Source organism: Phalacrocorax carbo, chromosome 13 (genome assembly GCF_963921805.1).
Source record: "Phalacrocorax carbo chromosome 13, bPhaCar2.1, whole genome shotgun sequence".
Lineage (NCBI taxonomy): Eukaryota > Metazoa > Chordata > Aves > Suliformes > Phalacrocoracidae > Phalacrocorax > Phalacrocorax carbo.
The window spans coordinates 18,079,492-18,098,591 of NC_087525.1; the positions used below are offsets into that span (position 1 = coordinate 18,079,492).

Genomic DNA, 19,100 nt, shown 5'->3' on the forward strand with positions numbered 1-19,100 from the left:
GTAAGGACCAGCCTTCTCCCTGGTCACAGGCTGTGGAAAAGGGAAGTAAAGCACCCGAGCGAGTGAGCTGTGGAGGCTGTAGGGAGGCTCCGCACAAACACCGCATCACGCCCTTAAGTTCCAAGCACACTCGAAACGAGCGGATTAAACAGCAGCATTAACAACCTTGGAAGACATCGGACTCAGAAGGAAGTACTCCTGCAGGCAAGTTAAGATGTTTACCCTAACATTTGTTTGCACATTGGAGGGTCAAAATGACTTAAAGGTCAACCCTAATTAATAGCATAGATTTGTACTTGAAGTCTATTACTTGAGTTGTTTACCCTTAGCAAATGAAGCTTCCCAGTTAGATCCATTTCAACATATTTTATTGTATTCACCGTTAGCATCTTTTAAAACAGTGACACATCTTTATTTCAGGCACAGTGAAAAATGAGCGCTGTCTGCCAGCCCTACCCTTCCTCTCCCCCTCACAACCCCAGTCTCCGTAGAGTATGTGCACAACAGCTTTGGGGATAGATTTGTCAAATGATGGCTTGCTTGTTTAAAAGGTTTTGATTTTCAATACCACGTTTCTGTTTCTACAGTACTTTCCATTTAAAATGTTTGAATAATGAGCTACTCACCCTAGCAAACTACCGATGGACAGACAATTAGAAAGAACCAAGAACTAAATTACTACATATGATTTTCACAGTTATCCACACTACTAATTATCCACCAATTCTATGTCAAGCAATTGAAACTTCAAATGATAGCAAGTAGCTGAGTGTGGAGAAAAACCAACAAAAATCAACAGGTCTCCTAAAAATTGCTTCTCAAGCAAAGCCAATCAAACCAATTAAGTATTTTAGCAATATTTTTTGTTTAATTCAATTAAAATTTTGCCTTTTCAATCGAGTGTATACTGCCTGAATCACATGGTTATTTTTGTATTCTTTTATATGTGCAAGCATGCCAATTGATATTTTAATTCCTTTACCTAAAGACATGTGATGTTTCTGTGTCCGTATTATTTAATGGCACGTTAAGCCTTATAAACTTAGTACACTTTAGTTTATCACCTGTTAGCAGCTCTATATCTAGATGAGTATGTATTTAAATACTTATCTTCTAGATTAATAAGTTATTTTAATATCACTTAATAAAACAGGTAGTACCTGAATTTGGAAAAAAAATTTTGAAACAGCCTTAAAATGCTGTCTGTATTATGAAGATTTCAAGGTGACAGCTACATATTCTAAAAAATAATCTGAACAAATTATTTCACAGTTACTTAATAGAATAAGATGAACAGTGGCAACTGTCTTTCCCTATTTCAGATTGAACATTGAAAGACCTAACTCCTTTTCTTCAAATTAAGATAGTAAACCCAACACCTCTAACAGGCTGTTACATAAAATAGAACATGAGTTTGTACAAACGCAAGAAAAGTAGTTTTTGCTGGTCATCTTCCTTGACACAAAAGGATGACATAAATAGTGTTGTTTTAATCCACAGGAGCCTGATAACTGGGTTGTATCAAGAATGACCTCAAAATTAAGAACGCCAATAGCTTTTTATCTTAAGAAAGCGAGCAGCTAGATGGGCATTTTTCAAAGTGTCAGCAGATGGCACGGGCAGCGTGGGAGCGCTGGCTCTGTCACTGCTGGATGGCTGACCTGCACAGGGAAGACTGCCGCTGCAGCGTGCCTCGGAAACAAGGTGTTTGCTTTTATAAAACTCTCCATTTTAAGGAAGGAAGTTCAACTGTAGGAACAGCTCTGAGGCCTGGGAATGCTAAACAGAGCTTCTGTGTGTGCTTCAGGACTAAGCTGTTATCACACTTACGATAATTCAAGAAAATTAGAACCTTATGAGCAAGTCTGAATAATATTTTTGTTTCACTTCTGCAATTGTTGGTCTTTCTGAGTATTTCTTAAGGCTGTGCTATATCTGAGAACTGTGACCCTTCTCCTGACCTACCAACATACCATTACCTTAAATAACAGAATAATAAATCCCACGATCAGCACCATATAGAGGGGCCCCTATTTTTGGTACCATGAATTTGTTCGCCACATTACAGCGTATTTTAACAAAACCAAGTTTGCATTTGCAGCAGCATATGTTTTCAGCTGTGATACTGCTGATCAACTCTAGCACTGACCAAAGAGGGTATGTTAATGTTTTGCTCAATTATACTAAAGGCAAAGGTACTTCTGTCATGTGCTTTGTTTTTTCCTCACCCTTTTTTAAAAAGATTGACTTCTAAGTGAACTTGATACTGAAAGGTGAGCCTTTTCAGTAGCTTCACTTTTGACTGAATTACAGCTATTTAAAAAAAAAAAAAGTATAAGGTGGCAATGGAAGTAGCTATTTTATAAAAGAATACAAACAAGAATGAGAATAAAATTTATACACTTTTTTAAAATCGTCTCCCTACCTTACAGGAGGTGGAGGCTTATTTTTGAAAGGCACAGGCTCCTCTTACATATGCCATACCATTAGCTCAAACTGGGGACCGCTGTTAGAATTTCCCCCCAGTAAGTAGGACTGCTGGGAGTTTCACCATCCTGTTTGCCACTCAAACCACTCATAACCCGAGCACCACTATCACCTTCTCCAGGTCCTCTTACCAAACTATGTGTAAACCTTACACCACCCCTGTTCACAGCACCTCTTAAAAAGTGTGGTTTCCTGTTCTATACAGATAAATGCACCCATCTTAATATCTAATCCCCCCAGAGAGCTGCAACGATCCCGTGTCGGCTGTCCCGCTGACCCGCTCGCCGCTCTCCACACGCCCTTCCAGCCCCGTCTTCATCATTTCAAGCAGAAGCCACGTCTCTACCTTTCAAGGCCCTGCGAAGTGTTACGGCACTGAGCGTACCATCCTTCATTCGGTACGTCCAGATTTACAACAGCCTCTGGGCACAAGCAGTCAACAGAAATACCTTTTCTCTCACTAACCCATGATATCATCCAATGTCCAGTTACTAGAATTTTCCATGAATATTAGCAAATCCACTTTAAATCTTCCTTCAGACTATCTTTCACCATAATGTCTAAAAAAAGTAATCAGCAAGGCTGTGTGATTTCCCGAGGCTATTCTGCAACCTAATGACCGGCAATCCTCTCCTGCATCAATACCCATCTCTCATAACTCGCTTTATACACCAAATCCGAGGCTTTTTTGAGCTGGGACTATCTTCTTGTTCTACGTTACACAGCAACAAACAAGTCATGTTTGGCTCACCATGGTTTCAAAACCGAACTGACAGCAAAAATAAGCACATAAAACATTCCCTAAAACCGAAGGCTGACAACAAAAGGCCATGGAGCTGCAGTAAGGAAAATTAAAGCAATTCAAGTAATGCTGTTAACTTTTTGGATACAACTTGTATTAAACTACAAAGAAACTCTTTTTGAAGAGTAAAATGGCCATCGAATACCAACATTTAACTGTCTTATAGAGAGGAGCACCAGGGAAAAACACTTTTGATGCATATGTCAGAAGCTACTTATCTGCAAGAAGTAGAGAAAGTAATCTCTTGTTTTTCAGCAGGGTGTGTTGCCCTGGATATCTTTTGATATATCTACTTATTACCTAAGATGTACTCAATAGCATACATCAGCAGGGAGCTACACTTTAAAAAAATCAGCTGCCAAAAACAGCTAGAAAGGAGAGAAAAATAATTTTTGCCCTTTTTGCTTTTGTATTCCAGATAATGACAGCCTGAACGTAAGACAAAAATCTGGTTACTTTGTATAACAATAATACAATATTTCCAGTGGATTGTACATTTTTGTTTGGTGTTAGAAAAACCTTCAAAAACACTAAGATGGAAACCTCTTAAATTATCAATAAAAGGTCGCAAGTTGCACGTTAAGTCTGACTTCTTTTTCCTTGGATGTAAGTTGGGGCTGGAGAGGCAGCCTCTGCTGATCCCTCTAGACAGGAAGGTAGACTAGAATTTGGTATGTTTTCAAGCTATTGCATGAATTTTAATTAGGTTTTAATTAAAAAATCATAATTAATGGTGATTCTGACACCTTTCCCAGATATTTATTTTTAGTTGCAAGAAGCAGTCATATTAAGACATGGCAATAGCTTAAATGTTCAGCTGTGAGGAGAACCAGACTAATACACTGACAGCTAGATGTTTGATCCTTTTAATTGCATTTTTTTAAATCTACTTAAATCTTCAAATTAAGTAACCTGTGTCAGAACGTCTACAAAATCACTCCATAAAGAAAAAAATATGGGGGAGAGTGAGCATCACGTTTTACAACCTGTCTTAATAATACTAACAGCTCAGTAAAACGACAGAAAAAGTACCAAATGTTATTTCCATTTTTGTAAGAAAACCCTGCAGGAGAAAATCGACACAAACAACTAAATAACGCCAAACCTGCACTCTGATTGTTCTGCAGGGCATGGCAGAAGTAGCTACACGTACATCTGGACAAGGCTGTCGTCTGTCACATTCTCAGTTGCATCACGGCTGGGCCGGTGCCAGAGCGGCGCAGGCAGCCCCGCCGCCAGGCAGATGGGGCACATCTTGCAGAAAGACAACCTTCCCTGGCCGGCGTCCGCAGGCAAGCTGAAGCCCTCAGAATTTGATCCTAAGCAAAATCTAATTCAGATTTAAGGAAAAGATCTAGTCTTGAGATTCAAGTAATACGATTAAACCACAAGGTATTATTTTTAAACAGAAATAAAAAGGCAGAATACTTTAGGGCAAACACTGTAGGTAAAAAGAAAATTAATTCGTATTTTTAACTCTGAAGAGCATACCTCATTTCTCTAAATTGTACAACTCGGCGTTCAAACCCTAGAAAGGATAGTTTTATATAGATATATAAACTATTTCATCCCCAGCCTTTGACGTATAACCAATTAAGACTGAGATGCCGATATAATTGGTTGTTCTTACTTAAAATTGGACCTGAAAGAGCAAAACATATTGCCTTTTAGAAATGAGGTACAATCACAGAGGTACATGAGAAAACTGTGTAACAGCTGCTTGGCAATGACTGACTTTACCCAGAGCTAGTTCTTCTCCTTATTAGCTTGGCACAGAATTAAAGAGCTTGGGAATGGGTAGGGGAGTAGAGGGGAACAATGAGAATTGCTAAAAAGGAAGTACTGGAGACAGGTTAGCACCACGGACACAGAACACAACAGAAACCTAAATGTGTTAGGAATGCGATCTCTACAACTGAAACAGCAGATTATCGTATTTTTCTCTTTTATTTACTGAAGTTCAGAAAACAGTGACTCTTCATGGAAGTATTTACTGCTGCAAACTAGAATTTCCCTTAAAGTATTTTCCTAATCACCTCATCCAAACAAACAGCGAATGAAAAAAGCCAGTAATTCCAACCAGGTTAGGATTATGAGTACCAAATGTTAATATATGAAAGAAGAAAAAAAAATGCATAGGCAAATTGCAAGATTCATAGCTTTGAAATATTTTACCACAAATGTTAGCGACGTTGAAAAAAAAAAATGCACTTAAATGTCAGTTTGATAAAAGCCAAAAGAACATTTTCCACATGTGTTTGCGTTTAGGCATATTGAAACAAGATGGAAAAAGTAACAGTCATTCAAATGTAAGGTTAAAACATCAGCTCTTAAGGATCATGATTTAAAGACATTTCTCAAAGTATTTTTTTTTCTTTTCTCAGCACACAGTCAGGCAAATTTACGTGAGTGTTCTTGAGAAGCCCCCTTATTCCAGATTATCTGGTTATCTTCCTCCTCTACATTATCACAAAAACATACATGATTATACTCAGAAGCATCAGCCACCACGAGGCAAGTTTTACTGTTGATATTCCAAAATGCTGTAGGAAAATGAAAATAAAAACTATACTACTAGAGTATTAGAAGATTACCTTTCTCATTCTGTCGCTATACGTTACAAATACATACACACATAATATATACAGAGTACCTTCACGAGCCTTAAAATATGTGTATTATATACGATTACTATAGTATAGGTCAAGAAGACTAAAATTTCTTTCCCTCTATTAAATTTCTAATGAAAACATTTTAAAATGTTTCACCTGAGGATAGGTAATCAGAAATACTACTAGAGAATTTCTGTCAGTTCAGTAATGCACTACAAGTTTATGCTCTTCCCCCACTGTCTTTTTGGAAGGTCTTCCAAATAACTCAAAAAGTTTGCAGATACATCTAGGGACCCACACCATAATATTTGTTGCAAAACACCATGGCCAGAAATAGCTCCCTGCCCTTACGCATAGCCAAGAAGGGTCAAAGGACATTGCAGGCAGGGAAAAACACATCACAATTACCTTCTTCATCCTTGGATGCGCCAAAGTATGCTCCGGAGCACTAAGGAACGAGGTCATTTCCTTTGTTATGTCTCAGCAGTATCACAAAAACATTTACACTCGCTCCTGACCTTCCCATAAACCTTTGGCAGCTTGTATACAAGAATACTACTTCCAAAAAACCTGTATCATCTTCTGTTCGCTTCTCCAAAGTAGTATGGGAGGAACAGATACTTTGAGACCTACCAGTAAACCTTCATGTCCAAATTTCCGTGCTAACTAACCAATGAAAGGGCAAGTTGTTTTTCATATTAGAAAGTAGTATACTTCCTGGTCCTTTCAACATCAGTAACTTTGTCCTACAATGAAAATGCAGCAGAACAAGGAACACTGACTGGTTTTGAAAATAAGACTAGATTTACAAAACTAAAAGCAAATTAGAGCTCATAATCCTAATTATGCAACAGCCGTATAAGACTGCAGTAGATGTTTCCCACTTGGCACAGCAGAGACCAGGTGTTAACTGTCAATAAACCTTCACGAATGCAAATTGAAACTGCTGTTTCACAAGCATCAACTTACTCCAGCTCACATCAAAGTGAAAATTTGTTTAACTTAATAGAATATTTGCCAAGAATATTTTAATATTAAAAGTATTCAGTCATCAGGAGATCTTAGACCTTATCTTTGCTACAACTTATCTAAAGCTGTAGTGCAAATCACATTAAGCTGCCTGTAAAGAGCTCATGACAAAAAAAAAAAGATAAAAAAAGAAAAAAGACATATGCACACTCACACCTGGCAGAGAGAAATATTTTACTATAGTAACTTTACAATTTGTAATTTTATCTATAAATACATCAAAACAGTAAAACAGTAAAAAATAAGTTAGCCAAGTTGCAAAGTTGAGGTTCCAATTCAGAGTTGATAAAATATCAGATAGTTTTGCAGACAGCTGTTCCAAAACCAAATTATAAACTAATTGTTTCCATACATCACTCAGATTAAGCAGCATTTTATCTGAGTAATATTCTCTATTAACACAAAGCCCAAAACAATGGTGACAGTTGTTAACCACAATCTAAATCAATTTTTTGTTCTTTACAACAATATAAATTGTTTGTGTCAATTCAGCTACACTGCTAAAACATCTATTTTCCTTCACCTCTTGTGCTATTTTAAATTATTTTAAATCAGTAACCAGTCAGTAAATTTACACCAAGAAAACATTAAAAATACATCAGGATATTTAAGGAGACAAAGATGACAATATACATCCACTCTAAGCTCCTATTAACGTGCAGTGAACTACAACAATTTTCCTCATGAACAAATAATGAGTGCAGAAAACCCTGCTTTGAGCGCTACCAACAGCAAACACCAAGTAAAATTTCTATTTTAGATCTCTTTAACCTGCCTCTTTCTCAGCGCAGCTCTGCCTTGAATACCGCTTAAGATAGTCACCTCCTGATAGAGGGCAATAACATGAATTTCTGTAGCTCAGAAACACAGGCAATATTTATTACCACAATATTTATTACCATACTGCCAAATATATTCTTTTTTGTAAGTTTTTAATAAGTACGTAATCGTGTGTCCACATCTTAGGTGGCACTGGAAACTACAGAAGGGATCAAGTGTTTTTTATCGACATCTTAGGATACTTGGGGTGGGGTGGAAGATTTGAGAAAGAAGGAACCAGAACTGTTCGGAAGGGATAACGTGGAAATACGTTCCCCTCACTTTGGGGAAAGACAAAAACCCGGCTCTCCTACAAGCCCGAGAGGTCGCACCGGTGGGATGACAGCCGAAGGCTGGATGCGTAGAGCAGACGGCTACCTGGGAAGGGAGCATTAATTGCCTGCGAGGGAGCCCATCACAGGACAGTCGTTAGAGGCAGCGCAGCGCGCTCCAACTAGCCACACACAAAGGAGAGCAGGGTCTGGAAGCAGTCTCGCCACAGCAGCCTCATGTTTAGGGAAAGTTCTCACTGCTAAACACAGGGTAAGTTTTCCAGTACCAACATCAATACTACCACAGTTAAATCGATTCTGGTACTTACACCGGCTCGTTTATAGCTGTCTCAAGTGTTTTGACCACAACGCTATTGTCTGCAATGTAGGTATATGCCAAATTCCTGAAACGTAAAAATATTCATCTTGACTAACCCAGTCTAAGCCCTGGGGGTTTTTAGGAGCAGACACACTGGTAATACCAGAATCATTAAACTTGATTGGTTTAAAGCATTTTGTACAGTGACCACAGCAATATGAGAAGATGGGTTAAACCAGTATAGGTTGAAGGGTCAAGGGGTGCTAAAGATGCAAAAAACGTTTATCTGAATGAGGTAAGGAAATGTTCTCTTTTACCTCAGTATTGCATTGATAATGGAAGAAAGCAAACCCAAACAACTAAATCATCAACAGAGAAAAATTATTAGCTCTAAAGGAAACACCCTCTTGCCACCCAAAGAGAAAGGCCTCTTCAGACTTGTCATGTGCTTCACAAGAGGAAGACGCACAAAAAAGGAGGAGGCAGGCATACAGGCTGTAAGTGGCATTGGAAGCAACAAATGTCACAAAAAGACGACACTCATGCTATTCTTTCAATAATTCCCTTTACAGAATAGGATGTGGGGGCTGTCTTCCCCCCATCTTTCATACGGTTCTCCCTAAATCTTTGCATAGGTTTTTTACAAATGAATCGTTTGCACTAACGAATTCTGTAATTTCAATAACAGAAAAATAAAGCAACCAGATTAACAACTGTGTTTACTCTTACAGTAAGGTTTTTTACTTGAGTGGTGATATTTTCAGCTGCAAAACAAAGCCTACCGTGTTGTATCAGCACAGAACATTTAAACACTGAGGGAATAGGTCAAAGGAGAGTATGAATTGCACTCAGAAAGAAAAATAAAGTTTAAACTATATCCTTCAGTAGGGACCAAAACAAAGATGCTGGATAATCCTTAAAAATAATACACTGAATGTTGATAAATTTGGGGTTCTCTCAAGGATGCGAGCCTTATACAGGGCCTGTCTAGCTAGGACTCTTTCCAGAAGATTCCTAGAACTAGATAACATATTCAGATTTCAGGAAGTGAATCATGTTCTGAATTAGGAAGCAACTATGTATTCTCTCTATCTGTAAAAGGTGCCTGTCTTCAATTAACCTTCTTCCTTGAAAATGTTTCACTATTATCCCATTACTAGGCTCTTCATCAGTCTTCCAGTTTTTGAGATTTTCATATACATTATAATACAATAATAATAATAATAGTGAGTACATGCTTATTCTTACAGGGAGATAAGTCTCTGTTTCAACATATTTTCTAGTTGAAGCTTTAGTTACTTGACAGAATATCTCCTGCAGAGATTAGCCTATTATTATTTGCTACAGACCCTCCCTGAAAGCAAGAAGCCCATTTTCTCCAGATGACTCATTAACAAGCACGACAGAATGAAGTGTTCCAGCCTGAAATGCCAACAGCTAAAAATAACTCATGCCACAGCCTATGACAATTCAGTCCATCTCTTTGCTCCAGAGGCACAATCTCAGAGGGTCACCTTTTGGGGGAAAAAATTAGCATATGCAATGAACAGGGGGGGAAAAAACACCACCCAAAAATCACAAGTTACAGAGAAGCTGTAAGGGAATAGTACTACATAAATCATTTCAGAAAGCAATGTTCCAAGCAGCACTAAAAGGCTAAATCCACAGCAGAACAACAATTCATAGACTGAACGGAAAAACCTAAACATTTGACCCAAACATGACAATGCTGAGAGGCTCCCCCCGATAAGCCAGTCATCTTGACTTCCCCTGTCTGGATACACCCTGCCACTACAACGCTGACAAGACACCTTTAGCAATGCCCTGTGCGAGTCCTCATGCTATTATTAAAAAGTTTGTGGTCAGCTATTAGGTTTCACAAAATCACACAGGCTCTTTTCCTGAAAAATATTGCCAAAAAGCAGCATTTCATCACAGGAGTTGCGCATGAAAGAATTTATCTCCCCTCCCGAGAAGGCTGGAATAAAGGAGGAATAAACTTAGCTTCTTACCCTCAGCCCTGCAAAAACTAGGGTGAAAGAAAATAAATCTATCTTTATGTAGTACAGAAATACATTATTGACCAGGAAATGTGGCAACTCAGCAGCTACAGACCACTGAAGGTTAATTTCTATGTCTGGAAAGCTGCTGGAACAAAACACCAGTGCATAAGCACCTGGTAGTTAACTGTCACACAGTGACTGTTAATTAGATACTAACATTTTCTTTACAAATCAATATGCATTTCCTTCTTCAACAAGATAACTGGCCTAGGATGGAACAGAGGAAAAGCAGACATAATAAATCTCAACTTAAAAAAACGTTCCTGGCATTCTCTCATGTGACATTCTCATAAGCAAACTCAGGAAATAGGAAATAAAACGAAGTGTTCTTAAAACTGTTACACCAGCAACTGAAAAGCATCAGCTAAAACTATGATTTTCTATATAATCAAATTACATCTCAGGCTTGGTCCAGATGTGATTATCCTATTCTGTACTGCAGTCAGTATTTATTAGATAATCAGGTACCTAAACTTTGCAAAATCTAAACAGACTGGGGGGGACACACACATAACTTGGCTCAGTGTTCCCAATCCAATTTAAGAAAAGAACAAATTCAAAATCTTTTAAAATGAAGGCTAGTGAGGACTACAGCTGATGAAACAGACATCTATGGGACAAGGACTGAAGAGGACAGAACTGGGATTAGGCATGTCACTGGGGGCAGGGGGAAGGCGTCTGAGGGTAAAGAAGAATCGAAAACATAAAAACCAGTCAACAACGTAGCTCCACTGCGGCAGCTGGGGGAGTTGTGGGAGCAGGAGGGCGTATATTTTGCTGGAATACAGTAGTAAGAATGAAAATGCTAGATGCAAGGAAATGTACTCTCTCCTACCCAACAGTAATGAAGATCCCAACTGTCAAGTCCGATTTTGGTAGCCTACTTTGAGATGAAAAGCAGTCTGGAGAATTAATTGGAAGGCAATAGAATAAGAGGTATTAAAACATGATGTATAAGAAAAGATTGAAGAAATTGAGTTCAGTCAAGAAAAGAAATGTCTAAAAACAAGATGGACAGTTGAACAGTATCTCTTACAAAGAAATCAAACATTTCTTTACATCCCTTGCAGGCTAGCAGAAATGAGCTTAACTAAGACTCAGCCTGCACATTATAGAAAGCTAACGGCATGCAGGGAGACACCGTACGTAGAGGAAGGAGAATCTCCTTTACTCACATTTTGAGAACAGTTAGACAAACTTTCAGATGTTCCAGCTATGTATGTTTAGCTTGGTGCTATGCAATGGACATGAGGCTCATACCAGCCCTCTGTGTCTGCAATTACAAGTACGGGAGAAAACCAAATGACATTTCCTCAGTTTTCTAATCTCTAGGTTGAACATTCCTTTAATCTTCTACACATAGCACAAAGGCTCCCACGGGGGAGAAATCAACATACAAGGAGATTGCCTAGGAGCTCACCACACCCTCAAGTTTTGAAGAAAACGGAAGTCAACAACTTGCTTTGTTTCAAACGTGATCTTTCACTTGAAGGTCACAGAAGATAAAGAACACCCAGCTGTTCAAGAACTCAGGCAACTGTAATAAAGTTCCACAGAAACCCAAATCAAATCACAACCACTTCTCCAAGTGCTAGAAGCATTTCTTTAACTCTCCCTTTCACAAACAAAGAAAAATATTACTAAAATAAAACAAATCCCAAAAACCAAAACTCAAAAGTGTACCTAAATCTCCTGTTGGGGAGAGGGGAGAAAGGAAACCACACATAAGAATAAAATGAAAATCCAAAACAAAACCCACAAACAAATAAAAAAAAAAGCACAAAAATCCCCAACCACACATCTTTTTGTAGTATCTGTAGACATTCCAGTATTAAGCGTGATGAGAATGATGCAAGAGCCCACCAAGACAAGAATAATAGCTAGACAAGACCAGAATGAGAGAACTTCCATGGGCAAATCTGAATGTCCTTAGGCTAATGAGACACCAATTTATAAAATGTATTTTTTAAGAGGACAGCAAGACTTCACACTGAGTGATGTATGGGTGTGCATGAAGTAAAAAAGTCCTAAAGCAGTATAGGACCCTGACCTAAATACTGCTGCGCATGTATAAGATTGGTGAGGTTGAAAAATCTCAGTGTTATGATAGTTCTCTGCTCCTAATTAAAACGGAGATCATCATCATGCCAGAGTGAAAATCAACAGCATGAGCACCATAAGCAGCTTTGGTCCTCATCACCTTAAAAGGGAAACGGTGAAAGACTGAAACAGGTACAGAGAAGAGCAACAGGCATAATCAAAGTCATGGAAACGCTTTCACATGAATAAAGACGACCAGGACACAGTCTAGAAGAGTCAACTTTAGAGAGAAACAATCAAGGTCTAAAAATTCATTAGTGGAATAGGTTGCAATTATTCACATCATCTCATAACACAAGAGCTAAAGGGCAGAAATGGACCGAGCTAGCGACAGATTCCAAAGAATATACTTCTGCAAAATGCACAGTGAAGCTATGGCACTCTTTCCTGGCAGACCACAAATGTCAGAAGCATACTGGACTCAAGAAATTACTGGGTAAATTAACGGACAAAACATCTAGCAAAATTTATTTGCTCAGAAAGAAAAACCCCTACCACCTCCATTTCACAAACAGCCTAAACATGGTTTGTTGGAAGCTGGGAAGATATTCAACGCAAATACAGAAATTCAGTAATATTTGCTATGTTTCACAGTCCTTCCCTCCAGTCTCAAGTACCCGTAATGGAGCCTTTGAACTGGCTGGATGTGACCATAACTACGTTCTCGCATAGTACCAAGGAGAGGTACACGAGCCATTTCAGCCATCTGAAGTAGCCTTTGTCACCACGCCAGACTGCTTTGTATCGAGGAGACTAGGGCAGAGTATTACACTTACGTTAGCGTAGCTGAACCACTTGCAAGACGACGTTTGGTCCTTCTGCCACAGGCTGGCTGGCGATGCTCGCCCCCTCACCGCAACGCTACCCACTTCAAACACATTTCACATGTATTTTCTACAGCACGTGTAGCCTTGCAGGATGATCCACAGCGAGCATTACCGAAATGAGTTGTTGACTTCCATTTTCTTCAAAACTTCAGCATGTGGTGAGCTTAAAGAAAGTGTCTCTACGTGACAGAAGACGGTGGGTGACGCCTGTAAGTTCGGGAATGCCACTCTGGAGGGGAGCACCCCCGCAAGAGCTTGGCTTTGTTCACAAGGCCCATCTTTTCCTAGCAGGAGCTCCTGACTCAGTCTCACCATATGATGAATGTTTCAAATTGTGTAAAACTATTTCCCGCTCTGATTTTTACTCACTAATTATACTGTAAAAATAGTGAAGTAAAAAAAAAAGGCTTCCCTCCAAATCCTTTCTGAGATGAGAGAAGACAAAAAAGGAGGTTGAAACAAACATATTCATCCTGACTCTCTCTACCTAAGAGTGACCAGTGGTAGTGAGAAAATTAAACTTTATACACGAAACATGCCTGAAAGTTTTCTGTGATAGAGCTGTTATTTGTATCAAGACCAGATACAAGTCAGTAGGAATGGGAATGCATCTGATCAAAGAACAAGTTGAACCGAAGCAACTTGCAACGTTTCCTCTTTTTGTATGCTATGTAATTCTTCGCGTACAAAATTTTGACCAAGGTGGATTAAGACCAACAATTAAACCAATTTTATATCTTTTATTTCAATGCCCAAAGATTTAGGCCTTTAAAAAGTTATGTTCTGAATAGGCTATTATAAAAGTCAGGGTGAAATAATGAATTCAAAACTAGAGCTTTTCAGTTTTAATAAATAGTTTGATATCATGGTGAACTCTTTAATTTGTTTGCTTGAACAGGGTCTTTTCCTAGTGGGTAGGAACAAAGCAGCTTTGAATTACAAACAATGCCCTGTAGTCAGTAAAACTCATGAGGTATTAATTTACAGTTTCATCTGTGATCAGTTAAACTGTATGTGAAATCTTAAACATCTTTTAAAAAAACACTGCAAATAGCTCAATAAGGTATTTTTTTCAACAGTGCTTTAACAAAAACCATACAAGATTAACTTCTATTGTCAAAACAGAGCCAAACGCAAGTTGTGTTTAAAGCCTGCATTCTAGTACCCAAACAATACTAAGAGATGCTATCCTTCAACAATATCTAAGGAGATGATACGGAAGTAACAAATATGGTCTCCAAAACCACTTTACTCTGATTTTTAACTCATACAAGAATAATATTTTTTTAAAAAAGTAATAATAGAAACAAAAGAACAAGTATCAGGAAAAACGTATGTGTGTACATACATATATATAAAGTATGTTATATAGAGCAAAATAAACACAGGTTTTTGCTACAGTGTATTGATCTATCTATATATAACAACAGTTTCCGGCAGTTTAACTGGTCTCAGATCTGAGTGTTGTCAGCTTAGGTTCTTACCTCCCTGATCTCTTCCTCCCCTGGTTGGGAAGTGCCTATGTTGTGGCTTTGGGCCATTCTCGAAGGGACAACTGTGTTTGCAGAACTTCTGGGAGAGTTAGCAGGGATATGTAATTGCGGTCAGTCGTGAATACTGGGAACATCTGGAACACTACACTCTCTTTAAAACATATTTATATTGCTAATATGCATTTTTTTCTAAAAAGTAACTTCGTAACTGTTGAATTAACTTTCTATAATTGTTGAGGACTGTGTCCATTTTACAAAACTTTAACAAAGATTTTTATTAATACGTTCTCATTCGTTAGAGGGAAATTATAATGTTACGCTTTAAATAGAAGTCCATTATGAAAGATGTACATGAACGTAAAACACTTGAAAACATAAGGAAACTTTTGCAGCAGTCGTCATAGCTTAAAAGTAGCTAACATCCTTCACATATTTAGAAATACTTGTTTTGAGAATACACCACTTCAGGCCATCGGCCACAAAGGCGATTTAAAACCGTAAGGCAGTTTTCACAGAAGTTTTTTCCTTCCCTGTAGAACTCGGGATGTAAGTGCATACACTTTTTTGCTGCATAAACATAGATGGTAGGGAGTTAGCATCGATCAGGACTTAACCGAATCTGAACTCCCACTGTGGAAATGACATATCACTTGCTACTTCTCCGTGACTTGCAGTGAGAGCTGCTGCAACGCTACACAGGACGCCCTCGTGCCCAGAGGCACGCGCCTCAGAGCCTCGGTGTCGCTTACCCGTGCGTGCACGCTTTTTTTTAAAAATGAACTCCTGAAACAACTTGTTATGTACTGTGAACATAATTATAACGTTATAAATTATCACCTCATTAATAAAGTATAGTAATTTGCTTTTCATTCATGGGGTTCTTTTTCTCCCCTTGTAACTCTGTTCCCCTTTACTAAAAAGCAGCAGAGTTAAAATCATTCATTAAAATATAATATGTGACAGGTATTTTGAGACAACAGGTAATATGACACAATTATTAGATGTCTCACAAATCAAACATTACACATATATATATATAACTACAAAAAAAAAAAGGGGGGGTGGTGGGGGGAAATGAACTTCCAACACATTCCCGTTAATTTCTATTTCCTGGATTTAAGACTGCAGATTTCTCAGCTGACTGATCTGTTCTAACGTATAAACAGTTGAACAATAAGCAAAATTGCTGAGGTTTCAAATTATAACACAACGCAAAATGGATTTGTACCCAGAAGGGAGCGATGCAAAACATATGAAACTTTATTAATGATAGACAAAATCCTTATGTTACAATCACTCACGTTCCAAGTCAGACACTTTAAAGTTCAGAAAAGCTGGAAATAAGACTTTTGCTCGCTCTTGTGAGCTGCTTTCCATTTCGTCTTCCTATTCAGCTCATGGCCTTACACCTTCTGTAGATACCATTTAAGAAGAGAGAATTATTGGCTTTCTCAGCAGTATTTTGCGACTAATGTCTACAGTGAAGCATTTGCATTCAGGTATAAACAAATGTATTTTCATAGAATCCCACTGAGATTAAAGGTCTAGTTATCCTCTTTCTATGGGAGCAAGGGTAAAAAAACCCACCCTAATTCTGAGTGCTCAACTTGTTATGCCTAAGACCTGTTTTCCTCTGTATCCAGGTTTATCCAATACCTAATACGTTTGAAGTATAACTCCCATTCATCTACTTACAGTTGTATGTACTCAGCGCACTAAGATCACAAGCCAAACTTGGAAAAATCACCTGTGAAAGTTAGAACATTTACACGAAAACTAGAATAGAATCTTCCAGGAGATTATTCAGTTCTGCTGTAAAGGAACCCTGTCCTCTCTCTCCGCTCTCTCTCTCCTTACTCATCTTCACGTGTCCCACCTTCCCCAGTATACGACGCTCCACAGACAAGGGCTTCTTTTCACTGCACAATCACCTTCCTTTTCATATTGTGCTCCCAACAGTTCTACATAAAAACCAGTGTACGATCATATTGCCGAAGACCACCGGCACAGAGGGGCATGCCTGTTACCCAGACTGAACAATTTAAGACAATCACTCAGCTGGTAGTTACTGACACCTCAGTGGAGCTGACAATAACGGCCCGTATAAATGTTGCCGGTCAGTTTTAACATAAAACAAGGCAGATTATCTCTGAAAGTGATTTAGAGTAATGATTAGGCACTTCCACACTAAAAATACTCCCAAAAGTGAACTCTTGCATTTAAAAGAAAATTCATGAACAACCATCACGTTGTTATTGGAACTGAGAGTTGGCTGCATGTGTGTTAGCTTAACTTGTAGAAAGGACAAATATTTCGCCAAAACATAAAAACAAGATATCACTGGACAAAGACACATCCTGAAGACACGAAAGGATGTATACAATATCCAGAGACGTTTCAAAGACCTTTTTTCCTCCTCAGTTCAGTTTCAGATCCTACACCAGAGGAGTCGGGCTTGGCTGGCAATGATTATTATGCTAAATCAAGCCTTCACCAAAGAGCTCTAAAAGGCTGCCTTGCAAATCTCCTGGAAAAGTGAACTGAAGCTGCTGTTCATCTTCTGAATGCGTGATTTTTTTAATATGCTTTGTAGGTTTAAGGACAGGAATGTGACAGTAATGGCAGTGACAGACAATCATCAATGCATCACATACAAGCCTCAAATTAAGATTCCGGAATACAAATAAGTATATTTTCCACAGCCTTTATTGCAAACCATCTGGATTTAAGAGTTTTTAAATACACATTTTATCAGAAGAAATCTTGGGCCTGGGCAGACCAGGAACATATATAGGAAAAGAAATCAAATCCTGCTCATGGTTTTTTTGCACCTGAACAGGCAGAATCACAAAAAGTTCTTTTTCAGTCCCCTTTTTTTCTCAAGATGCATGTTACTCAGAGCAGCAGGCCTGAGGACAGTGACGATTTTCCATGTGTTCCCTCTTACTCCTGTTTTCCATTAATGGTTTCCAAATTTTTTTTTTCCAAAACCTAATTGTTCTCCTGCACTTCCTCTGGCAAAGATATCTGAAAACTTATCATACTTTCCTCTGAGTAATAAAATTTAATTTCATTTATTGTTCTATTTAGTTTCCACCTAGTATCTTATTTTATAAAATACCTACTGAAGTCCCTTATTCCCCTCCAACCCTTCTTTAGTTATACCACATAATTTCTGAGTGGAGCAGGGGTTTCTAAGTGACCTCATCTGCAGACCTTGACTCCTTGCGTTTGCTGGGCTGTCTCTTTCTTTTCTATTTTTTTAAATTTTCTGGTTTGTCGGAAAACCAGAAAAAAAAAAATTTGTGAGCACTTTTGGAAACCATATTCACTTGTATGGCATCTGTATCTTTCAGGGGAACTGCACCCTGCAACTCACAAGCTGCTAGAAGGATCTCCAGGTGGCCGATCTCAGTCACTCCCAGGCCTTGCAAAGGAAGGGGGGAACCCGCGCCTTCTTGCACGTGTGGCTGCGTGAAAACCCACCCCAGCACCAGTCCCACTGCTGAGAGCAACAGAGGCGTCAAACTTCTGTGAAGAGTTGTATAGGTAAAGCTTTCAGAGCCTGAGCAGAATGACATCTACTTGGCCACTAGCTTTTACTGTTCTACCACCAAATGCCTTGCAACTTTTGGCAAATTTAATTTACAACTAATCATTTAAATAACACTGGAAGCGAGACAGTTGCCTATATAAGATAATCAGGTATAGCGTTCACAGCAACCACCTTGGTCTGCTTAAATGTATTATATTATCAGTGGTTTCAGCTTGTAACAATAATCTGCTCACAAAGAAAGAGCTAGTTTCAGTTACACTTCCCCAAGGAAAAATGAAATCTTTTGTACCACAATATTGATAAGAAAGTATTTATGTACACTGTTTGGCATCGTGTCTTCATTTCCCCCCATTTGAATGCACCATTTTTTTGGTTAATACAGTAAATCTGTTGTATTAAACCTGAACCTGATTAATGATGCACTGTATCAAGCTAAGTAGAATTAAATTAGTGTATAATTGATTAGTGTGTAATTGGAGCAAAGCTGTAGATTTACCAACTTTAATTAGGATGGTTTATTACAGATAATTTACGTTATCATCATATAAAACAGAAACTAGAAGTACTTGGTTCATCAAAGAGCTGAACTTAAGATCAGGTGGACAGCCTCATAGATTAGAGAAGCGTACAAACTAATGCCTTGCAAAGTTCTTTAAGACAAGTAAATCATAAGAAGCTAGGTCCTTTAAAGAAAGGCAAATTGCTGATTAACCTTTTACCC

General features: G+C 38.4%; 1 protein-coding gene across 5 annotated transcripts in view; it reads right to left on the reverse strand.

The window, feature by feature from the left end:
• ADK (adenosine kinase) overlaps nucleotides 1-19,100 on the reverse strand; it is a 298,228-nt gene that overhangs the window by 214,005 nt on the left and 65,123 nt on the right. The gene's annotated exons all lie outside the window — the stretch shown is intronic.